Below are 26,766 nucleotides of genomic sequence, written 5' to 3' on the forward strand. Positions count from 1 at the left end.
TTTCCCATCTGTTTGTATATTTTATAAGCTTGTCTGCATACGTCTCCCCCTTCCCTCTCCTTGATTATCTCTATGGGAGTCAAATAACTCTTAGACTGTTCAGACCCCAATTTGATTTGTCCCACAGACCTTATTTTTATTATATTTTTTTTATTTTTTATTTTTCGATCCCTGATGGTAATTTATTTCCCACTATTCATCACTAAGTATACAGGACCTCATATCACACAGTACACTAAGGACCCCTGGTCCTGGAATAGTTTTACGGACTCGCTACAGCAGTCTCTTAGACTACTTAGGGGGGGGGGGGGGGGGTTAGGGGAGACCAGACCTCTCTTCTAAGGTAACTTCTGGTGATATTATAACAGATTCAGTAAAAGCAAATTATGGCTAAAATGACACAGACTATCAACGTACAGATTTCAACAATTATTACAGGCAACATGGCATGAAAATATCCCAGTAGTGAGTTCTTCCGTCTAACACGGTTACTAAGAACACCGTAAATAACAAGCAGAAGCATCCTATATAACATGCAGCGACTCACCTCCTGTCAACACGGGACTGAAGTCAGGGGAGCCCAGAGCTGGAGTGGTAAGTCAAGGGCTTACCTTACACCGGTGTTTTGTAGATCTGGGGTCCCGTAGCCTCTGGTCCGGCTGGTCGGCAGGTAGGGTCGGCAGGTATTGGTTGCAGGTAAGGAGTTAGCTTCTGCCCCACATTGGGCAGCCAAGTCAACTGTGGGGGGGGGGGGGTCTTCAACGGAGACCAGTGCGGATGTTGCCTGAGTCCAAATTCAAAGGAAAGCTATAGCACGTGCTCGAGGAGAACCAGAAGAAGCCACTATACACAGCCCAGTGGATCAAATGAGTTCTGCTTTATTTGGAGAAACACACAGCTTATATAGGCCGTAGCCCGCGCAGGGTGCAACTTTGAAGAATTACTTAATCAGGTGACTAACAGAATATTAGCACATTTCATTCTTGGGAAACCAACGTATCTCAGAAAGGAAACACACCTGCTGTGGTTTGGGTGCATCCGACCACTTACTGTTAGTAAGCCCGCCACAAACGGTCAGTAAGCCCGCCACAAACTGTCAGTGAGGAAACTTATCACTACTTAGTTCGTTATCTGGTGCAAGGTCCGGACTAAAATGAGGAACCTCTCATGTTAGGTTACTCAGAAACAAAATTAACCCTTATCAGCCCCCTAGGGCTCCGGGCCCCACGTGCGACCGCACCCCCTGCACATTCACCCATGACCTGAATACGTGGAGCATACAGACTCAGGCTGCCAGGATACGCGGTGCCTGCCCGATGTTTCCAACTTGGCTATTAGCGTAGCGATAGGTACGAATTATAGAGTGCGGCTGGCATATTAACTGGTGTGTGTGTGTGTTGTTTTGCTTCCAGTTGTACCTGTGCTGTGCACACTCTGGCAAACGCAGCTGCTCAGTGGATACAATGTTGCGAGCTCTGTGGCAGCAGACGGGCTGAGTGTCAATCAAAGTGCTTGGGTAGCAGCAGCCACAGCTGCGCTGCACCTCTTGCTCGTCGTTTGTTTTTAAATACTGAAATAAGAAAGGGGGTGCACCAGTCCTGGAGGTACTGCAATACCAGGTCAATGCGCGGAGTGGACAGAGCCTGCAGCCCGACCCGCCCAACTCCACTTCCAAGGCTTGAGGCAACACGCTCCCCCAGCTCTCCGGGCGCACCCACAATGCACCCAGGGAGCTGGAAGAGTCTTAAATAGCTCCGCCCCACGCCTTCTCAACCGCGCCCTCCCCTTCAGTCCTTCCTCTTGCACCGTGCTCACGCATCCTAGGCTTGCAGAGCCTGCTGCAGGACTCGTCACCTCCATACACAGGATGGTTAAGCCGGCGATGACACTAGAAGCAAGCACTAGTTTGTCTCTGACGGTGAGTCGGCCGGTCGGTTGGAGGGATCTCTTCGGCTGGCCGCATTTCGAGTGGGGACGGATAAAAACTTTTCACCTAAAATGAGGGAAATTGGCTTCGGCCCCATAGGGCTTTATTGCCTTCCCCTGGGCCGGCATTAGTAGACTCTAGTAAGGAGAATAATAGAGCGGCATGGTCATCCGAAGAACTTAAAAACATACAGCAGGCCTTTTTTTCCCACCATACATACATAACTACAGATTTTATATTTTTTTTACATTTATATATAAACAATCTTAAATGTATCTTTAATCTATATCTACAAAATCTATAATTCAGAAATAATCCATATCTATATTCTACATAATTAATAAAGCTAGCTAGCTAGATAGACTCACATACATACATACACACTGTATGCAAATGAGCCAGGTGTTTGGCAGGCTGATGTCACTCCATTGTGATGTCATCAATTTAGAAGCATTAATACCGGGCTTGGCAGTCATTTTAGTCAGTTTCTGCTGCAGCTGGGAGACAGGAGATGGTCTTTATCTCCTCCAAGAAGCTGCAGAACTAACTGCATCATTTGTATTTTATTCAATATAGGTTTTATTGGTTTCATGGAGGGGGGGGAAACTTTTGCCTTATCTCAAAGCAATGGAAAAAAAACTTTGACAATGAAACTTAATAAATAAATTTCGAGTTGAACTATATAATGTTTGTCTGTGATATTTTATAAGGTCTACAAACAGGGGAATGAGGGGAGGGTAAGAGGGGGAGCGGTAAGGGAGGGTAGGTATCTATGACACGGGAGAAAGAGAAAATAAAACAAAAAGGGGGGGGGGGGCTCCGGGATTGTTGTTTCTCTTAACGATTGTGGTTTAAACGTGTTACTCACATGCCCCTGTCTGTAACCACCTAGTAAATAGGGGTGAGCTCCGGGCATCTATCCATATCGCCCAGGTGTGATACAATTTATCATAGCCTGACGGCTCATCTCGAAGCCTCATCCTCTCCATACGCTCTATTTCGTCGATCATTGTTATTTTTAGCGGAGTGCATTTTTAATGCAGCACAGAAGGGGGAGACAGCGGCCTACCAAAATCTAGTTGGCTGCTGCTGTGGCTTTTTTTTTTTTTTTTACTTTTAAAAAAAAGATAGGTTCCGTTCTTCCATGGTGAGGAATAGACATGGAGGTTCCGTTTTTGCCAGCTGGGGAATGCTTATAGGCAAGGCCTTATCCCTGGTGGTGCATGTAACGTCAGACCAAGTTTCAGACATGCAGCAGCGGCGGCAGCATCCAGTCAGTCAGTGGCTCACAAAGGAGCTCCATGCAAGTTTACATTAAACAGACACATTTCTTTCTTTACTGTATTGACTGCGGTCTGTAATCGAGCGGTTGAACTGTTTCTGTGTCCATGCATTGAATAAAGCAATACATCCTTGTAAAGTAGACGTCCGTTCGTTGGAGTTCTTTGCTCCCCGAGTGTTGCTCCATCTCTAAGCGTTGGCCTGGATCTTCATGGACGAATACTGCCCATCCCACGTGGAGCGTGTATCTCAGCCCGCGTGGAGTGCTGCAGTCCAATGAGGTATTCCATGCTACATAGCAAACCTCGGGCCTGTGTGATTGGGGGTCCGCTGCTGTCTGTCCACTCTGAAGCGCGCATCCGGGGCCGGCCGGGCAGCCGCTTTTCGACTACCAGCAACTGCAGGTCACTCACACAGGCTGGTTGGAATGGCCTAGCATTATCCTGATCCGGAGGTGTAACTTGAAGCTGCTGCGGGGCCCCAGTACAAAGTCTGGAACTGGGCCCCCAAACTATAAAGCTTCATTGATAGCATTGGTTTACAATGTGGGGAAGAGAGACTTTATGGGCCCCCTAGGGCTCCGGGCCCCAGGTGCGACCGCACCCCCTGCACATACACCCATGACCCGAATACGTGGAGCATACAGACGCAGGCTGCCAGGATGCGCGGTGCCTGACCGATGTTTCCAACTTGGCTATTAGCGTAGCGGTAGGTACGAACTATAGAGTGCGGCTGCCATATGAACTGGTGTGTGTGTGTTGTTTTGCTTCCAGTTGTACCTGTGCTGTGCACACTCTGGCAGACGCAGCTGCTCAGTGGATACAATGTTGCGAGCTCCACGGCAGCAGACGGGCTGAGTGTCAATCAAAGTGCTTGGGTAGCAGCAGCCGCCACAGCTGCGCTGCACCTCTTGCTCGTCGTTTCTGTTTTTGAATACTGAAATAAGAAAGGGGGTGCACTGGTCCTGGAGGTACTGCAATACCAGGTCAATGCGCGGAGTGGACAGAGCAAGCTCTTTTTCCAGCTCCCTGTTCTAAAAATCCATTTAATATATGGTCCCCAGATAGGGGACGTATCAGACATTAAACTGATAAGAACAGATTTTTTTTAAGTTGACAAACCCTCCAAATGGGGGGTGTTTTATTTACATAACATATATATACATAGACATTTTTTAAAATGTTTGTCCATAGTACATTAAAAACACATTAAATAACATATTTAAAACATACCACTTAAAACATTTGTCTACATACAATACACGTTGTAAAAACCATACCAAAACAGCTTAAAATTCACATAAAAAGGGCACTTGGTGACATCATATTATGGAACTCCACTCTGCTAAAGACCATTTCCTTGCTAAAATTGTAAAATTTTTCCTATCCACTATGTAATATTGGTGCATCTCGACAAGACTGATGGATAAAATGTCCTTCACAGATAAAATCTCGTGTTTAAAAACTAAAATGTTCCTGGCCTTCCACAGAGCTGCTTTGACCGAGTTGACCATCTTCCATGCCATAATTCTCTGAGTCTGTGTGGGGCATTCCAGACATCCATATAAAACAGCGTCCAATGTAAGTCTCTTTATTCCAGTTATTTTTATCATTAGCGGCAGAATCTTTGTCCAAACTCTCTTAGCGATAAAACAAGTCCATAACAGATGGGTCGTCGTCTCGTCTTCTCCACATTTGGGTCTTGGGCATGCGGCAGTGTTGGTCAAACCTCTACGATGCTGGAATGCCCGGCATGGAAGACAGTCATGGACGCAGCTCCAGGCCAGATCTTTCTGTGAATTAAAAATATAATGGTTAACCATTGTCCAGGTCTCTTTGCTTTTCTTTTCGTTAAAATTGCTTACTTGCACATAAAAACCACTTTCTTTAATATTCTTTAAAATAATTTTACTGTTCATTAAAACTTGTGGGCTTTTCCCAGTAAAATCATATAAAATGGCTATTTTTTCTAAAATCTTATATTCATGGGACAGATTAAAAGAATAAGGGGAATTTAAAACTGTTTTAAACCATCCATTCCTCCTCATAAAATAGCCAGTATTGTATCGTATAAAATAAGACCAGTAGTGGTTTTTAAAAAGAGCACCAATACACAAACTAAAATACTTTGTGTATAAAAAGGCTTTAAAATCAGGGAAATCTTTTCCGCCCATTATCTTTGGCTTCATCACTATTTCCCTGCTTAATTTTTCCATTTTGGAGTTCCATAAAAATGTGAAGCATGCTTTTACAATTTTGTTAAAAACTCTGCCAGGAGGGGGAAACACTAGGCTCAGGTACAATAAAATAGGTAAAATCACGGATTTGGTGATTAAAACCTTCCCCTCCATGGTCAGCTGCCGCATGCTCCACATACATATTTTCTTGTTAATTTTTTGTGCCACCAAGTCCCAGCTGTTAAGACCTCTGTTATCCTCGTTGAAGGAGACACCTAAAACTTGCACTGAGTCGGACACAGGAATGGGGACATCTGGCAAGGGCATTTCCCCGATATTTAAAATACTGCTTTTGTTAAAATTTACCTTAAAACCCGAGGCGCAGCAATAAAACTCAATCTGTCTTACAGCCTTCTGGATCGACAGGGTGTCCCTTCCGAGAATTGCCACATCGTCCATGTATCCCACCACTTTGGCCTCGATTCCCCCCCGCCGGGCAGGGGGATCCCTCGGATCTGCTTGTCCCGTCTGATTGTACATAAAAGAGGCTCCAGTGCGCAAATAAAAAGTAGTGGGGACAAGGGACACCCCTGCTGCACCCCGGAGTTTAAAAGTACTTCCTGTGTCCTAAAACCATTGACTAAAATTTTGCTCATGCAATTTTCATAAAACGCTTTTAAAGACAATAAAAAACCTTCCGGTATACCCATTCTCTCTAAAACCTTAAAAAGATAAAAGTGGGACACACGGTCAAAGGCTTTCTCGAAATCTATTGTTAAAATGGCCATTTTCCCGTTCCTGGACTTTGTGTCACTGATACAATCTTTTAAAAGGTTAAGATTCTCCCATATGGCCCTCCCGGGCACCCCACAGACCTGGTTGGGGTGTACAATTTTACTTGCTACGGTCTTTAGTCTGTTCGCACATATTTTGGCCATTATTTTGTAGTCACTGTTGAGAAGGGTGATCGGTCTCCAGTTTTTGATGTCAGTTTTGTCTCCCTTCTGGTATAGGAGAGACACGTCACCCTTCTTCCAGGACCCCGGGAGGGCTTTCGACATAAAAACCTCAGTAAAAAGGGAGAAGAGGTCATCCTTAAAAATACCAAAAAGGTGACATAAAACTCCATGGGTATACCATCAGGCCCAGGCACCTTACCTGGTTTAAAACTCTTAATAGTCTCTAAAATCTCCTGTTCTGTGATGTCCCGTAATAAAATCTCATGAGAGCCAGGATCTAAAATATCAGTGATCTCCTTCAACGAGTTGTTCATAAAATCAATGTCAACAGACTTAGTATTAAAAAGATCCGCATAAAACTCATACACTTTCTTTACAATACCCTGTATGTCCTTGGTGCCACCGAGATCATCGAGGACTTTCCGCTTGTCATGGATTTTCTTGAAGAAGTACCTGGAGCAGGTCTCGTTCTCCTCTAGATGTTGAACTTTGGAACGGAATATGATTTCTTTTCCCCTCTGCTCCAGGCAGCGGGCGATCTCTTTCTTCACCTCGATGATCTCGTGATCCACCTCTATGTCATGTTCTCTGAACTTATACAGGGTCTGCAGGTGAGTGTTCAGGTTAGAATAAAATGTGCGTTTTTCTTTGGCTTTATTGATCCCAACCTTGATAAAAAAGTTTTTACTTTTTTGTTTCATTTTCTCCCACCACACGCTGGTGGGATCTTTTACTCGCCTGCAGTCTTTTTTTTTTAAAAACAATAGATTTTTATTATTTTCTAAGAAGGGTTACAGAAATAGAAGAGGGATTCACGATTTGGGTATTAGCAGTTTACAAAGTTCTTATATATGTAGCAATCATTTATGTAAATCAGATTATTAACTGTATTCGTATTCACGAAAGGTCCAACAAATTTTGGTTAAAACAGAGTATAAACATTATATAACTGGTTTGAAATATAATGTTAGTGTGTAAGTGGGAAAGAGGGGGGAGGGGGGGAGAAGGTTGGGGTATGTTGGGGATTTATGAGGGAAGTGTAGAGTATAATGCTTGTTAGTTAAGTGATGATATGTGCAGATTCACCGAGAAGATTTTGTTTGAAGGAGGAATGTGTTGATCCAGGGTTTCCACATTATTTCAAATCTGTTGAAATCATTGTTTCTGAGGGCCAAAATTTTTTCAAAAAGGCAGTGTTCCGAGACTAGGTTGATGAGATCGGACAGCGTTGGAATAATCTCAGATTTCCAACATCTTGCTATAATAGATTTTGTTGTTAATAGTATGTGACCCGCTAACTTTTTGAGGTGTATAGGCATTTTGTTTGTGCTTAGTAGCATCAGAGCGAGTTCTGGTACAAAAGGAAGGCGGAAAGCTGTGAGTCTATATATTAGATTGTAGACTTCCTTCCATAAAGGGATTAGAAGAGGGCAGGACCAGAAAATATGAATGAGCGAGCCTTTATTGTTGCATTTCCTCCAGCACCTGTCGTTATCAGATAATCCCCTTCTGGATAAAACCAGAGGGGTGAAGTACCACCATGTAAGTAATTTCAGGTGTGTCTCAATTAAGTTCGCGCTCTGTGATGATTGCCTGGCCCATTCAAAGGCTCTGAGCCAATTGTCTAAGGGAAATTCTTTCCCAAAGTCTCTGTTCCAGTTAATGAGATGACATTTACCTGGCGGTTTCAGGTTACCTGAGAGGATGTCATAGAAAGTTCGAGTGTTCATTTTTATTTGTGGTTCCTCTAGATATGAATCAATTAGTTTGGGGATTTTAAGGTTATCTAGTTGGTGGTTATGAAGGTATGAGGAAATTTGATAATGTTTATAGATATCTGAGCTTGGGAGGTGGTATTGTAGTAGACATGATAATTAATTAGTATAAAATGTCTATCGATTTGTATAAACCAAATGTATTATGCTGTTGTAATAACTCTTAGCTCTGTTAAAAGGACACACACAATCTAATCATGGTATTTGCTAGACAATGGGATGGTGAAGGATGTCTGATGTAATGTAAGCTAAGTACATAGGAATTGCACAAGAAGCCTCTAAGAGTTAAGGGCCATAGGATTATATGTAATACCTGCATTCAATACTGAGTGTCTTCCTAGCCCTATCACCCCTCCCATCCTGAAGCTAGTTAAACAATGATTCATCACTACACGGAGGTGACTTCAGCTAGGACAGAGTCCATGCCACATCAGCACTTGGAGAGGGTGGGCAGAGAGGTGGGAGATTCTATATGATCCGACAAATGAGAATCCTATATGTTACTGATGTAACCTGTTGCACGCCCATTGTATGTCTTTACAATAAAAAGGCCCTGTCTGGCTGTTTCTGGGCAGAGAGCCATTTTGGATATGAGATTGATCGCTTGTGTCTAATCTGCTCGACGATGTGTGCACACGATACAATTCGGAAGCTACAAAATACCCCGAAACCTGCTGGAGAAAACTATAATCCAGATCAGTGGCGTATCCTGGGTGGGCCGAGTTGGAGATTTTGATTTCTTTCATTCTGGAAAAATACAGAGATCGGCGGATGACATGCAGAACTCAGGGGCCCGAAAATCTACAGAACACGGTAAGATTGCTTTATGTAAATCTACCGATGTGATCTGGGTTCTGACTGCTTTTCTGCCTGTTTCTGATCCAGAGTGATAAATCAATGAAAGGCAGGTAATATAGTTCTTTCTTACTCGGAAAAAAGACCACCGTTGTAACCTGCTTAAGGGGTATTTTGTATGCTGTGGCTGCTATGTCTGAGACGGTTAAAAATTGTGTATACAAGACCAAGAGACAAATTCTGTGAGGGTTAATGTGTCAGAAGGGCGGACTCGGCTGTTTAAGTCTGAGGGAGCGCGCCAGACACTTACTCCTAGGTAAACTAGTGTGAGGTTAGGAAGATTTATGATACGCATATTTACCTTTATGATTGAGCGTGTTATGTTCTCATATGTGAAAATGTATATACGCGGGAATATAGCCGTGGTGTGACGGCTGATGTCTCCAGAATATTGTTGAGGTTTTGGTCATTGAAAATAATCGTCAGTCTCTGTGTATAGCTAAATGTCCTGTCTAGATCGTGTACAAGGAGTGCTCTTGGGGATTACTAGTAGACGGTGGGCTGTTATAAAGGTAGATGAGATATATACCTTGAGCCGTTGTGGGTATTCTCCAGTAATCCCGTCTGTTTGGTATTATAGAAAGAATGTGCAGTGTTTATTATTGGGGGAGGGTTGCTGATAAGAGAATGGACTGAAAGCATTTGCCAATTAACCCTTTCTGTTCCCTTTGTCTTGTGTTTTGTAGAATTAATGTGCATTGTAATCTGAGTGGGAAAGAGAGGTTATTTTGGAAGGATTTGAAGAAAGCAGAGTTTACAAGAGGAAAACTACTGTGTCCAGAAACTTTGGATAGGATAGAATAAGCAGGTAGAGTAGAATGAGGGATCAGTGCAGGATGTTTTGGAATATGCAAAACATGTAGAAATGTTATACAAAGAGAAGGACCAGGAAAAGTTGCAGAAAGAAATGTCAGGTCATGGACAGATAAGCAGAAATGAATATGGATAGATAAGATAGACTGCAGAAGGTTTTCAGAAGATGAGCAGGAAGCCTAGCAGAAAGAAAGGCGTTTTTAGCTAGTTTTTTTGGTATAACGTAGTTAAGAGATTTAAGAGGACAAAGCATGTAGTGGGGTATGTGTATTGCTAATGAACAATGTAATGCCTTTGTGTTGACTACAGCCCCTCCCTGTAATGGCGGCCGCGCTTGCAATGTTTACAACTCCACATAGTGTGACTCTGCAGCACTTCCCCCCATGTGCTCACTTTCAGGGTGTGTGATGTTACTTCCGGTCCCTCTCCATCAGGGACAGGACCTGGCCCCGCCCCTTCCTCCTCCAGCGGCCATTTTGCCTCACCTGGAAGTGCTGCTGCCCCTGGCCCCGCCCCTTGCTCCGGCAGCCATTTTGCCTCACCTGGGAAATTTGTAGCCCCGCCCCTTTCTGCCTCTGGCGGCCATTTTGCTGCACTTGGGAGGCCTATATTCCCCAATGCCACTGTATCCAGTGCTAACATCATGATTGTCTGAAGTAAGGTTTTGTTTGACCAGACTTTGTTACGCTCCAAATGTGGCCACTTTGGATGTGTGATAAGTTCAGGGAAACAAACCTTTGTGAAGATGCAGCTTGGGACATAGTAGATGACTAAGCTGGTTTATAGTGCATGGAAGATTGGAGTTGATGCATGGGGGGCAGAGGCCCGGAATACATGACAGGGGACGCTCTCTCATGTTCCCAGGGGCTCTGTTTTCCACTGCCCGCTTCTCCAATGGATGCTCAGACAGATGATGTTATGGAAGGCTCCTACAGATGGAATAATTTCCCTATAGTCACCCAGCAAACTTTTTCACGCAATTTGGTGAAGTAATTTTACTTTTTATGTGAAGAAAGAGGGACTGAATTGCCCAGAGTACGATGTTAATTCATCCGTATTCTTTAGTTTTTCCTTAAGTCTTTTGTATATTCTAGTGTCAGTCTACACTGAAGCTATAATTATATTCCGACAGGAGAGTAAAAGCTAAACGCTGGCCATTCCCTGAAATACTATTACACTGGGTGATGTGAAATTTTAATTGTGTGGCGCCCCCTTGTGTTTAAAAATGCTAACTGCAACCTGAAAAAAAAAATCTAAAGGATATTTTCGCTCAGACTTCGCTGCATACAATGTCACCTTGACCTGCAAAGTGCTTGTTTTTGTGCCTCTTGGTTTACTAGTTTGAACGCAATTACTCTTTTTTTCCATTGAGTATTCCGGTTCAAAAGGGGGGAGGCATAGGTGATCTGGGTCATAGATGATCTAGATGTTGTAGATCAGCTATTGGGCTTTTAAAAAAAGTAAATAAATAAATGGAATAAGATAAGATTCTGAGCCATGTGAAATAGATCATCAGCATGATTATTTAGTACTAATACAGTAAGAAACTGCAGGTATGCAAACAGTTGCCAGAACCCCTGTTGATAATGCATATGTTGAGCTTTTTGCAGATGGTACCAGGGTGAGGACTGATGACTCCACATCGGATATGCAGTGGTCACACAACAAGATGTCCTAGAAGCAGAAGCTCTGCCTCCGCATGTCACAGTACAAGAAGCGGAATGGAAGGCCCTCATTGAGGCGAGTAGAGTGGCGAGAGGTAAGACGGCAACCATTTACACTGACTCCTGGTATGCATTTGGCATAGCTCATGATTACGGCCCAATATGGAAGGCCAGACAGTTTCTTACCTTAGCAGGACAACCAATTGAGAATGGTGCAGCGGTACAGAGTCGCATGGAGGCCCTACTTCTACCTGACAAAGTTGAGAGTTCGCACCGATTCCTACACTGGAGAGGCGAGAGACGACACCCTCGCTTACAGCATAGCAAAGGCAGCGGCCCTCAAGCCGTGGAAGAAAGAAGAAAGATACTGACAGCATGAGTCAGTGGTAAAAACTTTGGACATTGACAAAAATTTGGACTTTGATATGCTAAAGACTTTTACAGTTACAAGCCAGCGAGGAAGGAAAGAATAAATGGACTAATATGGGAACAGCAGAAACAGGACAGCGCACTTGTTCACCACAGTTCCTGTATCCCATGATGGCCCAGCTGATGGACGGAAAGACCCACCTAGTAAACCAGCAATGACGACGACGCTTGAAAGACGATGGGCGACTTCTGGGTTCTCTGCAGCTGCTGCATCATTTGTCCAGTTTAGCATGATCTATGCCATAGGTGAGTCAGGGCAGAAGTAAATTTGCCACATCACACTTGCCGGGACCACTCTACCCATTTCAGGGATTGCAAATTGACTACGTTCACCTCCCACTTGTTGGGAAGTATGAATACGTGCTTGTTGTTGTTGATGTCTTTGCAGGTTGGAGGCTGACCCTGTTACCAAGGCAAACAAGTAGGTAACCGCAAAGAAGCTCATGAACGAGGTAAACTGTGAATATGGGGTACCAGAAGTGATTCAGAGTCAGACAGAGGTATAAACTTCGCAGGTGAATGTAACATGTCATGTCTGCTCTGGGTGTATCCCAGGCATTTTACATACTCTACCATCTTTAGAGTAGTGGAAAGGTGGAGAGACGTAGTGGCACGCTAAAAAGTAAGATACTTAAAAATGACGCCACTTTGGAAAGACTGTCATCCAATAGCCTTATCCAGTGTTAGATATGAACCCAGGGGGGGATTATACATTATCTCCCTACGAGATTGTTTGGGCTAGCCCCAAGGCTAGGTCGTTACTATCCTCAGTCACAATTACAATCTGATGTGTTGACTGAGTATGTGATTTCCGTTGTTAAAGAACTAACCAAAGCCTATGCACAGGTGTTCTCTTCCAGACTCAGAGGCAGACACTGGGACACATATCTTGCAGCCTTGGGATTGGGTGTGCGTCAAGAAGTTCCTCAGGAAGCACCCTCTTGAGCCCGGATTTGATGGCCCCTACCAGGTGCATCTGACTACTGCCACAGCTGTGAAACTAGCCGAAAGACTTACATGGATCCATGCTTCATACTGTAAGAAAGCTTCAGATCCGGGAGACCAGTCTTAGTTGTGCCAAAGACATTACTCTGGTTAGGGCTAGTGAGAGAGGAGGGTGGCAACTGGAATCCTTAGTCTGAAGAATATGAGGGTATGGTTACCTTCTAGTATAACTCGTTCAATGCTCAAGTAGCCGCATATTCCTTCGACTATTGTACTGTGGTCCCGTGTCTAGGCGCAAGATCCCACCGCAGGCCAGATTTAGCTCAGTCCAGCTGGTTATATGACTTATATACCCGGGGAATACAATATGTTTGCACCACTAATAACGTCTGGGGAGAAGACTGCCGTTATTGGGGATTAGTGGGATGTAACACAGGAATAGACTGGTCCTATAAACCGCGAAGTGCCTTAAATAAGAAAGATAAGAGCGGGAAATCCCTAATTAGTCGTATATAGAGATGAGCGAGCACCAAAATGCTCGGGTGCTCGTTACTCGGGACAAACTTTTCGCGATGCTCGAGGGTTCGTTTCGAGTAACGAACCCCATTGAAGTCAAAGGGCGACCCGAGCATTTTTGTATTTCGCCGATGCTCGCTAAGGTTTCCTTGTGTGAAAATCTGGGCAATTCAAGAAAGTGATGGGAACGACACAGCAACGGATAGGGCAGGCGAGGGGCTACATGTTGGGCTGCATCTCAAGTTCACAGGTCCCACTATTAAGCCACAATAGCGGCAAGAGTGGGCCCCCCCTCCCAACAACTTTTACTTCTGAAAAGCCCTCATTAGCATGGCATACCTTTGCTAAGCACCACACTACCTCCAACAAAGCACAATCACTGCCTGCATGACACTCCACTGCCAATTCTCTTGGGTTACATGCTGCCCAACCGCCCCCTCCCCCCCACAGCGCACACCAAAGTGTCCCTGCGCAGCCTTCAGCTGCCCTCATGCCACACCACCCTCATGTCTATTTAGTAGTGCGTCTGCCATGAGGAGGAACCGCAGGCACACACTGCAGAGGGTTGGCACGGCTAGGCAGCGACCCTCTTTAAAAGGGGGCGGGGCGATAGCCCACAATGCTGTACAGAAGCAATGAGAAATAGAATCCTGTGCCACCGCCATCAGGAGCTGCACACGTGGGCATAGCAATGGGGAACCTATGTGCCACACACTATTCATTCTGTCAAGGTGTCTCTGCATGCCCCAGTCAGACCGGGCTTTTTAATTCATAGACACAGGCAGGTACAACTCCCTATTGTGAAGTCCCTGTCGACCGACAGCATGGGTGGCTCCCTGGAACCCACCGGCGATACACAAAAATATCCCATTGCATTGCCCAACACAGCTGAGGTAGTAATGTCGTGCTTAATGCAGGTGGGCTTCGGCCCACACTGCATGCCCCAGTCAGACTGGGGTTCTTTACAAGTGGAAACAGATGCATTTATAATTCCCTGTGGACCCACAGCATGGGTGGGTGCCAGGAAGCCACCGGCGGTACATAGAAATATCCCATTGCATTGCCCAACACAGCTGAGGTAGTAATGTCGTGCTTAATGCAGGTGGGCTTCGGCCCACACTGCATGCCCCAGTCAGACTGGGGTTCTTTACAAGTGGACACATGTAGGTTAAACTCCGTGTGCACCTACAGCATGGGTGGCTCCCTGGAACCCACCGGCGATACACAAAAATATCCCATTGCATTGCCCAACACAGCTGAGGTAGTAATGTCGTGCTTAATGCAGGTGGGCTCCGGCCCACACTGCATGCCCCAGTCTGACTGGGGTTCTTTACAAGTGGAAACAGATGCATTTATAATTCCCTGTGGACCCACAGCATGGGTGGGTGCCAGGAAGCCACCGGCGGTACATAGAAATATCCCATTGCATTGCCCAACACAGCTGAGGTAGTAATGTTGTGCTTAATGCAGGTGGGCTCCGGCCAACACTGCATGCCCCAGTCAGACTGGTAATATGTACCTTAACAGTAACCGCGTTGGTGGTAATGTGGTGGTGACTGCGGACCTAGTAGCGCGGTTTTATTTTGTTGGTTTTCGGAATGTGGCCAGGATTAAGTGGGCCGTAGCGGGGGATGTTTTGGAGGCACTACGTGTCCTCTCCACGTGTCCGTGGTTATATGCACCTTAACAGTAACAGCGTTGGTGGGAAATGGCCTCGCCGCCATCATGTCTTTGGGAAGCCTCTGTTTCCACACCCCAGAGACATACCATTAGCAGCGGTATAGGCAGAGCCCAGAATTAGTAACATTTCAGCCGTAGCATTAGCGACAGGCCCCACTAACATATCACTAGCAGCATTATAGGGGGAGCACAGTCTTAGTTCCATTTCAGTAATAGTAGCAGCCTACACAGGCCCCAGTAACAATTCCGAAGCAGCAGTATAGTGGGAGCGCAGTCTTCGTTCCATTTCAGTAATAGTAGCAGCCTACACAGGCCCCAGGAACAATTCCGAAGCAGCAGTATAGGAGGAGCATAGTCTTAGTTCCATTTAAGTCATTGTAGCAGCCTACACAGGCCCCAGGAACAATTCCGAAGCAGCAGTATAGGAGGAGCATAGTCTTAGTTCCATTTAAGTCATTGTAGCAGCCTACACAGGCCCCAGGAACAATTCCGAAGCAGCAGTATAGTGGGAGCGCAGTCTTAGTTCCATTTCAGTAGCTGCAGTATAGCAAAGGCCCAAGTTACATTTATGTAGCTAAAGTGTAGGCCAACCCCACACACACTTCTGTACCATGAGTGCAGGCGAAGAACATACAAATTGCTATGATTACACTGTAGGTGAGGGCCCCAAAACATTGGTGTACCAACAGTACTAATGTACCTCAGTAAAAATTGGCCATGCCCAACCAAGATGGCAGGTGAAACCCATTAATCGCTTTGGTTAATGTGGCTTAAGTGGTAACTAGGCCTGGAGGCAGCCAAGTTTAACGAAAAATTGGTTCAAGTTAAAGTTCCAACACTTTTAAGAGCATTGAAACGTATAAAAATTTTTTAGAAAAATTATATGAGTGAGCCTTGTGGCCCTAAGCAAAATTGCCCGTTCAGCGTGATTACGTGAGGTTTCAGGAGGAGGAGCAGGAGGAGGAGGAGGAATATTAGACACAGATTGATGAAGCAGAAATGTCCCCGTTTTGGATGGTGAGAGAGAACGTAGCTTCCATCCGCGGGTGCAGCCTATGTATTGCTTACGTATCGCTGCTGTCCGCTGGTGGAGAAGAGAAGTCTGGGGAAATCCAGGCTTTGTTCATCCTGATGAGTGTTAGCCTGTCGGCACTGTCGGTTGACAGGCGGGTACGCTTATCTGTGATGATTCCCCCAGCCGCACTCAACACCCTTTCCGACAAGACGCTAGCCGCAGGACAAGCAAGCACCTCCAGGGCATACAGCGCTAGTTCAGGCCACGTGTCCAGCTTCGACGGAGGACGGTCGTGCGATCGGCTACGTACTCCCTCACCATCCTTTTACAGTGCTCCCGCCGACTCAGCCTTGACTGGGGAGCGGTGACACAGTCTTGGTGGGGAGCCATAAAGCTGTCCAGGCCCTTAAAGACTGTTGCACTGCCTGGGCTGTACATGCTGCTCGATCTACGCACCTCCCCTGCTACCTGGCCCTTGGAACTGCGCCTTCTGCCACTAGCGCTGTCGGATGGGAATTTTACCATCAGCTTGTCCGCCAGGGTCCTGTGGTATAGCAACACTCTCGAACCCCTTTCCTCTTCGGGAATGAGAGTGGGAAGGTTCTCCTTATAGCGTGGGTCAAGCAGTGTGTACACCCAGTAATCCGTAGTGGCCAGAATGCGTGTAACGCGAGGGTCACGAGAAAGGCATCCTAACATGAAGTCAGCCATGTGTGCCAGGGTACCTGTACGCAACACATGGCTGTCCGCACTAGGAAGATCACTTTCAGGATCCTCCTCCTCCTCCTCCTCCTCCTCAGGCCATACACGCTGAAATGATGACAGGCAAGCAGCATGGGTACCGTCAGCAGTGGGCCAAGCTGTCTCTTCCCCCTCCTCCTCATCCTCCTCATGCTCCTCCTCCTCCTCCTGAACACGCTGAGATATAGACAGGAGGGTGCTCTGACTATCCAGCGACATACTGTCTTCCCCCGGCTCTGTTTCCGAGCGCAAAGCGGCTGCCTTTATGGTTTGCAGGGAACTTCTCAAGATGCATAGCAGAGGAATGGTGACGCTAATGATTGCAGCATTGCCGCTCACCACCTGGGTAGACTGCTCAAAGTTTCGAAGGACCTGGCAGATGTCTGCCAACCAGGCCCACTCTTCTGAAAAGAATTGAGGAGGCTGACTCCCACTGCGCCGCCCATGTTGGAGTTGGTATTCCACTATAGCTCTACGCTGCTCATAGAGCCTAGCCAACATGTGGAGCGTAGAGTTCCACCATGTGGGCACGTCGCACAGCAGTCGGTGCACTGGCAGATTAAACCGATGTTGCAGGGTGCGCAGGGTGGCAGCGTCCGTGTGGGACTTGCGGAAATGTGCGCAGAGCCGGTGCACCTTTACGAGCAGGTCTGACAAGCGTGGGTAGCTTTTCAGAAAGCGCTGAACCACCAAATTAAAGACGTGGGCCAGGCATGGCACGTGCGTGAGGCTGCCGAGCTGCAGAGCCGCCACCAGGTTACGGCCGTTGTCACACACGACCATGCCCGGTTGGAGGCTCAGCGGCGCAAGCCAACGGTCGGTCTGCTCTGTCAGACCCTGCAGCAGTTCGTGGGCCGTGTGCCTCCTATCTCCTAAGCTGAGTAGTTTCAGCACGGCCTGCTGACGCTTGCCCACCGCTGTGCTGCCACGCCGCGCGACACCGACTGCTGGCGACGTCCTGCTGCTGCTGACACATCTAGATTGCGAGACAGAGGTTGAGGAGGAGGAGGAGGGTGCTTTAGTGGAAGAAGCATACACCGCCGAACATACCACCACCGAGTTGGGGCCCGCAATTCTGGGGGTGGGTAGGACGTGAGCATTCCCAGGCTCTGACTCTGTCCCAGCCTCCACTAAATTCACCCAATGTGCCGTCAGGGAGATGTAGTGGCCCTGCCCGCCTGTGCTTGTCCACGTGTCCGTAGTTAAGTGGACCTTGCCACTAACCGCATTGGTGAGGGCGCGTACAATGTTGCGGGAGACGTGGTCGTGCAGGGCTGGGACGGCACATCGGGAAAAGTAGTGGCGACTGGGAACTGAGTAGCGCGGGGCCGCCGCCGCCATCATAGCTTTGAAAGCCTCTGTTTCCACAACCCTATACGGCAGCATCTCAAGGCTGATAAATTTGGCTATGTGGACGGTTAACGATTGAGCGTGCGGGTGCGTGGCGGCGTACTTGCGCTTGCGCTCCAACACTTGCGCTAGCGACGGCTGGACTGTGCGGTGCGAGACATTGGTGGATGGGGCCGAGGACAGCGGAGGTGAGGGTGTGGGTGCAGGCCAGGAGACGGCAGTGCCTGTGTCCTGAGAGGGGGGTTGGATCTCAGTGGCAGGTTGGGGCACAGGGGGAGAGGCAGCGGTGCAAACCGGAGGCGGCGAACGGCCTTCGTCCCACCTTGTGGGGTGTTTGGCCATCATATGTCTGCGCATGCTGGTGGTGGTGAGGCTGTTGGTGGTGGCTCCCCGGCTGATCTTGGCGCGACAAAGGTTGCACACCACTGTTTGTCGGTCGTCAGGCGTCTCGGTGAAAAACTGCCAGACCTTAGAGCACCTCGGCCTCTGCAGGGTGGCATGGCGCGAGGGTGTGCTTTGGGAAACAGTTGGTGGATTATTTGGTCTGGCCCTGCCTCTACCCCTGGACACCGCACTGCCTCTTGCAACCTGCCCTGCTGCTGCCCTTGCCTCCCCCTCTGAAGACCTGTCCTGTGTAGGCGTTGCACACCAGGTGGGGTCAGTCACCTCATCGTCCTGCTGCTCTTCCTCCGAATCCTCTGTGCGCTCCTCCCTCGGACTTACTGCCCTTACTACTATCTCACTGCAAGACAACTGTGTCTCATCGTCATCGTCCTCCTCACCCACTGAAAGGTCTTGAGACAGTTGCCGGAAGTCCCCAGCCTCATCCCCCGGACCCCGGGAACTTTCCAATGGTTGTGCATCAGTGACGATAAACTCATCTGGTGGGAGAGGAACCACTGCTGCCCAATTTGAGCAGGGGCCCGAGAACAGTTCCTGGGAGTCTTCCCGCTCCTGAGCATGTGTCATTGTAGTGGAGTGAGGAGGCTGGGAGGAAGGAGGAGCAGCAGACAGAGGATTCGGATTTGCAGCACTGGACGGCGCAGAACTCTGGGTGGATGATAGCTTGCTCGAAGCACTTTCTGCCATCCACGACAGGACCTGCTCACACTGCTCATTTTCTAATAAAGGTCTCCCGCGTGGACCCATTAATTGGGCGATGAATGTGGGGACGCCAGAAACGTGCCTCTCTCCTAATCGCGCAGCAGTCGGCTGCGACACACCTGGATCAGGAGCTCGGCCTGTGCCCACACCCTCACTTGGGCCTACGCGTCCTCGGCCGCGTCCACATCCTCTCGGCCTACCCCTACCCCTCAGCATGCTGTATTACCAGTGATTTCCAAGCCAGGAAACAAAGTGGCGCAAGCCTGCAGCCAAAATAGAATTTTTTCCCTTGTTTTTCAAAGGACAAGCCACACTGCGTGTATTCAATGAATACTACTAAGTTTAATAACTGTGTTGTGGCCCTGCAAATGTGTCAGAGAACTGCAGTGATGCAAAGTTATTGGCTCCAGCAGATCAGGGATTTCCCATGCAGGAAAAAAATTGGCGCAAGCCTGCAGTAAAACGTAGCTGGCTGCGTCTGATTTTTTTTAACGTTCTGCACGCAGCACACACGTACCCAGAGCCCTGAGGACTGTCAGAGGCGGGCGAAATAGAATTTTTTCCCTTGTTTTTCAAAGGACAAGCCACACTGCGTGTATTCAATGAATACTACTAAGTTTAATAACTGTGTTGTGGCCCTGCAAATGTGTCAGAGAACTGCAGTGATGCAAAGTTATTGGCTCCAGCAGATCAGGGATTTCCCATGCAGGAAAAAAATTGGCGCAAGCCTGCAGTAAAACGTAGCTGGCTGCGTCTGATTTTTTTTAACGTTCTGCACGCAGCACACACGTACCCAGAGCCCTGAGGACTGTCAGAGGCAGGCGAAATAGAATTTTTCCCTTGTTTTTCAAAGGACAAGCCACACTGCGTCTATTCAATGAATAATGTATGTCTTCTGGCCCTGCCTACACAATTCTATCCCTGTAGTATTAATGCCGGGTGCAATGGTCTGCACAGCCGGTTTTGAGAAAAAAAAAAAAAAATGCAACACTGCTAACAGCAGCCTGGACAGTACTGCACACGGATAGATGTGGCCCTAGAAAGGACCGTTGGGGTTCTTGAAGCCTACACTCACTGCTAACACTCTCCCTGCCTAACCACCACTTCTGTCCCTATTGCAGGGCGCAATGCTCTGCAGATCCAATTTTGAAAAAAAAAAAAAAAATACAGTGCTAACACAGTACTGCACACTATTAGATGTGGCCCTGAGAAGGACCGTTGGGGTTCTTGAAGCCTACACTAACTCCTAACGCTCTCCCTACAGCAGCTCCAGCACGATACCACTGTCCCTCAGCTAACTCACAAGGCATCTGAGCCAAGCCGCGGGAGGGGCCGATTTTTATACTCGGGTGACATCTGATCGCCCCAGCCACTCACAGCAGGGGGGTGGTATAGGGCTTGAACGTCACAGGGGGAAGTTGTAATGCCTTCCCTGTCTTTCAGTTGGCCAGAAAAGCGCGCTAACGTCTCAGAGAGGAAACTGAAAGTAACCGGAACAGCGCGTGGTACTCGTTACGAGTAACGAGCATCCCGAACACCCTAATATTCGCACGAATATCAAGCTCGGACGAGTACGTTCGCTCATCTCTAGTCGTATAACCCTCCTTGAGAATAATAAGGACAGCAGGTATTGGAAGGCTGAACTTAGTATGTTGCTTGGTTTTAATGCGGTTTTTACATTAACCATGGGAGATCCAAGCCCGGGGGACGGAGGGACTTATAGTCTGGGGACATACCGGTACGGGAGGACAGATCCCTTAGGGAAGTTTAAAATAAGGGATATGGTAGATGCACCCGAATGGAAGCCTTCACTTAGTCCCGTGCCCATAATTAACCCCCTCCGCCGTAAGATAAAGACCTTGTCGAACATGATGATCATAGCCGACCCTACCTTTGAGGACACCTTGACAGTAGCGACTGGCTACTCTGACCAGAATCTCTGGTTGGTGTTGATGAGGTACAATGCTAACAGGAGCAACAAGTCTAACTGTTGCGTGTGCGGTAGTGCCCGACTACACTCGGGGATGGTCCCCCTAAATCTCCCTGTAGATGCTGAAGAGTGGTTTATTAGTCTCTTCACGAACATTTCCACTAATTACACTGTCCGTGAGAAGTGGAAGAAGGAATACTCTATAACTACTTAAGTGTTTTGCACCGGAGAGAGTATTACTGATTACCCTGGAAACTACACCTGCCAGGCAAATAGGCAGGGTGGAGGGAGATTTTTGGGGAACTCACCAACGGGTATTGCTCCTCCTACGGTACGATAGGAGGGGAATGGATGCAGAATCAGGTCCAGTCCTTAGGAGACGTTTACTGGCTTTTTGGAGACATCAGGTAGAGGACCCACCTGGAGGGTAATTGGACAGGGGAGTGTGCCTTAGTAAAGCCCTTATGCTCCTCCACATCCTGTCAGACAGCATTGAGGATAATGAGGTTACCCCCAATAGTTACTTTATCTCGATCCAACTCAGTCTGTGTTTTGTGGTTATCCTGTCATGTTGGTCTATTTTCCGCATAGGTACGGCGGTTCCTTCCAGTCTTGTCACTAGGTAGTGTAGGGTCAGGGTGAGGCGGCCTGGACGTGTTCACCATTAGGACTATCTCCAGGAGGGACATTGGTGTGGGTGAAGATTAGGGAGTCCCACACCGTGCGTACCTGTGCACGCTACTAGTATTGTAACATTATACTAGAGCGAGAAGAGAGACCCCTGGTGGTAGTTTTGATCTACACGTGTACATTGACGTCATAGGATAGCCAAGGGGGGTACCTGACGAGTTTTAAAAAATAGAGACCACGTTAAAACTAGATTCGAGCCCATTTTCCTGATCATTATGGTAAATAAACGTTGATTGCATTAATTACGTTTTTTATAATTAGCAGTGGTTTATAAATTATACTAGAGACGCCTTATAGGGACTAGTCGACCAATAGGACCTACCTCGACTATGACTTTTCAAAATAGAATGGCCTTAGATATGACTTTAGCTAAAAAGGGGAGTGTCTGTAAGATGATAGGGGAGACTTGTTGTACCTACATCCTAGACGACACGTGACCCGCGGGTAAAGACGCACTTGCCATTAAGAAGCTGACCGCACTAACTAAAAAGAGCTAACTTTTGGGACCAGCACTCGCCATGGATGAGCGGGTGGTAAAGGATCCTGGCACAGACGGGTGTCGCTGTTGTATGTGAACTGATGGTTACCTTCTCTGTTCTAGTCTGCTGTGTTATCCCCTGTGTCAGAGAGACCTGCGAAACTGATGCTGGAAAAGCCGCTCCCACCATGAGTTTGCTGGATGCATCCCCAGAAGGAGTGGACAAGTCCTACACCCCCTTGAAGACTCTAAAACGAACCTTCAACGCGCTCCAGTCATAGGCTCATGCGCAGAGAACTGTGAAAATTAGATAGAGAGTTAGAGGATAGACATTTTAAGGGGGGATTGTAGTAGACATGATAATTAATTAGTATAAAATGTCTATCGATTTGTATAAACCAAATGTATTATGCTGTTGTAATAACTCTTAGCTCTGTGGAGTTTAAAGGACACACACAATCTAATCATGGTATTTGCTAGACAATGGGATGGTGAAGGATGTCTGATGTAATGTTAGCTAAGTACATAGGAATTGCACAAGAAGCCTCTAAGAGTTAAGGGCCATAGGATTATATGTAATACCTGCATTCAATACTGAGTGTCTTCCTAGCCCTATCACCCCTCCCATCCTGAAGCTAGTTAAACAATGATTCATCACTACACGGAGGTGACTTCAGCTAGGACAGAGTCCATGCCACATCAGCACTTGGAGAGGGTGGGCAGAGAGGTGGGAGATTCTATATGATCCAACAAATGAGAATCCTATATGTTACTGATGTAACCTGTTGCACGCCCATTGTATGTCTTTACAATAAAAAGGCCCTGTCTGGCTGTTTCTGGGCAGAGAGCCATTTTGGATATGAGATTGATCGCTTGTGTCTAATCTGCTCGACGATGTGTGCACACGATACAATTCGGAAGCTACAAAATACCCCGAAACCTGCTGGAGAAAACTATAATCCAGATCAGTATTTGTTGGTTAGATCTTGAAAGGGGAGGAGTTTATTAGATGAGAAGAGGTCGGATATTAATTTGAGTTCCTGCCTGGGCCAAGATCCTATGTTTAAGTTAGGGATTAGAAGCTCTAAGTTTCCTATCGGAATTTTCAGGGGAGTAGAGGGAGTGGAGATGTTGGAGGTACGTACTAAGTCTGTCCAGGCCTCTAACGATGCCCTCATTGGTGGCGAAAGGTGGGATCCTATTGAAGGTTTCGACGTAGTAGGGTGTAGGTTATCTATAATAGATGCGACTAGAAGATGTTTCAGAGGTTTTTGGTTATTAAAGTCCTTTTCCAAGGCAGGCCAACTAATTTTTGAGTTGTGTCTTGTCCAGGCTCTCAAGCTGTTGAGAATAGTGGATTTACGGTATGAATTTAAGTTGGGGAGACCCAATCCGCCCTGACGTCTATTTAAAGGGGTTGTCCCGCGCCGAAACAGGTTGTTTTTTTTCAATAGCCCCCCCATTCGGCGCGAGACAAACCCGATGCAGGGGTTTAAAAAAAAAAAAAACGGATAGTACTTACCCGAATCCCCGTGCTCCGGTGACTTCTTACTTACCTTGCGAAGATGGCCACCGGGATCTTCACCCATGGTGGACCGCAGGTCTTCTCCCATGGTGCACCGTGGGCTCTGTGCGTTCCATTACCGATTCCAGCCTCCTGATTGGCTGGAATCGGCACACGTGATGGGGCGGAGCTACGAGGAGCAGCTCTCCAGCACGAGCGGCCCCATTCAGAAGGGAGAAGACCGGACTGCGCAAGCGCGTCTAATCGGGAGATTAGACACTAAAATTAGACGGCACCATGGAGACGGGGACGCCAGCAACGGAGCAGGTAAGTGAATAACTTCTGTATGGCTCATAATTAATGCACGATGTACATTACAAAGTGCATTAATATGGCCATACAGAAGTGTATACCCCCACTTGCTTTCGCGGGACAACCCCTTTAAGGTTAAGATGGAGAGTGCGATTCTTGGCTTTTTATTCTGCCACACAAATTTGGAGAGTTGGCTTTGAAACTTATTTAGGAGGTTTTTGGGTATCGGAATTGGTAGGGTGCGAAAATAATGTAAGATTTTAGGAAGAGTCATCATTTTGTAGATAGTGACGCGGCCCAGCCATGAGAGAGGGTATGTGTGATAGGTGTCTAATTCTTTTTGAAGTTCGGCTAGGAGTGGGGGAAAATTTGCTTCAACTAGACGCGATGTGGGGAAGCTTAAGTTTATTCCGAGGTATGGGATGGACTTGGATTGCCATTGAAAAGGGTATTCATTTTGTATGTCTATTTTTTGGGTGTCATGTATGTTTATGCCTAGGATTTGTGATTTGGTAATGTTTAATTTATAGTATGAAATATCTGAAAATTCTTTTAATATTTTTTGCGTTGTTCTTAGGGATGGAATTGGGTTGGACAACGTAAGCAGAATGTCGTCGGCGAATAGGCTTATTTTGTGTTGTCTTGAACTAGCTGCTATTCCCTGAACATCTGGACAGGTTCTTATGTATTCCGCCAGGGGTTCCATAACCATGGTGAATAATAGAGGGGAAAGTGGGCAACCCTGGCGGGTGCCATTAGTGATTGGAAAGGAAGATGATAACATGCCTTCGGCGAAGATTCTCGCCGATGGGGTGGTGTATAGGGCTTGAATAGCTTTTAGTATGTTGCCGGAGAATCCAAATTTATTAAGGGTGGCAAAGGCATATTTCCAGTGGAGCCTGTCAAAGGCTTTTTCAGCGTCTAGAGCAAGTAGTACTGAAGGGGTATGTGTGATTTCAAGTTCGTGTAGAAGATTTAATATCCTTCTAGTTCCGTCTGAAGCTTGTCTGTCTTTAACGAAACCAACTTGATCCGAATGTATTAAATTGGGTAAGATATTTAAGAGTCTTAGTGCTAGAGTTTTGGTGTAGAGTTTTATATCGCAATTTAATAGGGATATTGGTCTAAAGTTTGAGGGTGAGTTGGGTTCCTTCCCTGGTTTGGGGATAGTTATTATTGTGGCTTCTAACATTTCGGATGGGAAGGATCCTTCAGAGATTCCTTGGTTGCAGGCATTTGTTAGGTGTGGGGCAAGGTGTGTTGAGAAGAGTTTATAGTAGTCGTTAGAGAACCCGTCAGGGCCTGGGGCTTTGTGGGGTTTTAATAGAGAAATGTTCTCTATGATTTCGTTTGGTGTTAATGGGGCATTGAGGAGGTTGAGTTGAGAATCTGAGAGTTTGGGTAAGTTTATTCCTCTAAGAAATTGTTCAATATTGTGAGAGTGGGGTTGGGGAGTGAAGGGGTCGTCTTTTAGATTATATAGATCTTTGTAATATTGGCGGAACGCTTCTATTATGTGGGAAGGATGATGGATTTTATTGTTGTGGTTATGTGGGTCGATAAGGTATGGAATTTTGGTTCTGGAGATCTTTTTTTTGACTAAGTTTGCCATCAAGCGCGTGGGTTTATTGTTGGATGCGTAGTAGGTTGCTTTTGAGGATCTCATTTCTTTTTCAAAGTTGTCTATCAAGAGACTTCTAAGCTTTTGTCTTAGTTGGGATAGTTCGTTGTGTAGGGAAACGGAAGGGGAATTTACCAGAATGTTTTCTTTTTCAGTGATGCGTGTCAGGAGTTCGTTTAACTGGTGGGTTTTTTCTTTTTTATATCTTGCGCTGATTTTAATCAGGATACCTCTAATATAAGCTTTATGGGCATTCCAGATGGTGGTGGGAGAGACATCTGGCGTTGAGTTGATTTTAAAATAGTCTTCTATTGCGGAGGAGATGTCGGCTTGATTTTTGGGAAGTGACATGAGGAACACATTGTTTCTCCAAGATCTTGTTGTGTTGCATGCTTGCCCTAGGGATATTGTTATTGAGACTGGTGCATGGTCAGACCATGTGGCTGTGCCTATGTGTGATGCGTTAATGAGCGGAAGGGTAGATCTATCCATTAGGATTAGATCAATCCTGGAGAATGACTTGTGTCTTGATGAATAGAAAGTATATTCTCTTGATGATGTGTTGAGGCATCTAAAAGTATCAAATAGAGCATTATTGTGTAGCCAGGGAAGTAGTGGCGGGGTAGATCTCGACGACCCTTTTGTAGAATCGAGAGTGTTATCTGGTACGGAGTTGAAGTCTCCACAGATTAGTAGGGTGCCGATTTCACATTTTCTTATCTTTTTTATGGTTTTATTTAAAAATCGGACTTGGGCTGTATTTGGGGTGTAGATGTTGGCAATAGTTAACGGCTTGCCATTTACGTGGCCTGACAGGATTAGAAATCTGCCTTTGGGGTCTGATTCTTGGTGTGTTATATCAATATGCAGCGAGTCTTTGAAGGCTATCAGGACTCCTGCTTGTTTTTTAGAAGCGCAGGCTTTGAAAATTTTTGGGAATTTTTTATGTGTCATAGTTGGGCAGGCATCAGAAGCAAAGTGTGTCTCCTGTGCACATATTA

General features: G+C 46.6%; 1 non-coding gene across 1 annotated transcript; it reads right to left on the bottom strand.

The window, feature by feature from the left end:
• Positions 1 to 4,156: 4,156 nt before the first annotated feature.
• LOC136573973 (U2 spliceosomal RNA) lies at positions 4,157 to 4,343 on the bottom strand. The gene has a single exon (XR_010786170.1). It is a non-coding gene; the product is annotated as a U2 spliceosomal RNA (small nuclear RNA).
• Between the last annotated feature and the right edge of the window lie 22,423 nt (positions 4,344 to 26,766).

Source organism: Eleutherodactylus coqui, chromosome 7 (genome assembly GCF_035609145.1).
Source record: "Eleutherodactylus coqui strain aEleCoq1 chromosome 7, aEleCoq1.hap1, whole genome shotgun sequence".
Taxonomy (NCBI): Eukaryota; Metazoa; Chordata; class Amphibia; order Anura; family Eleutherodactylidae; genus Eleutherodactylus; species Eleutherodactylus coqui.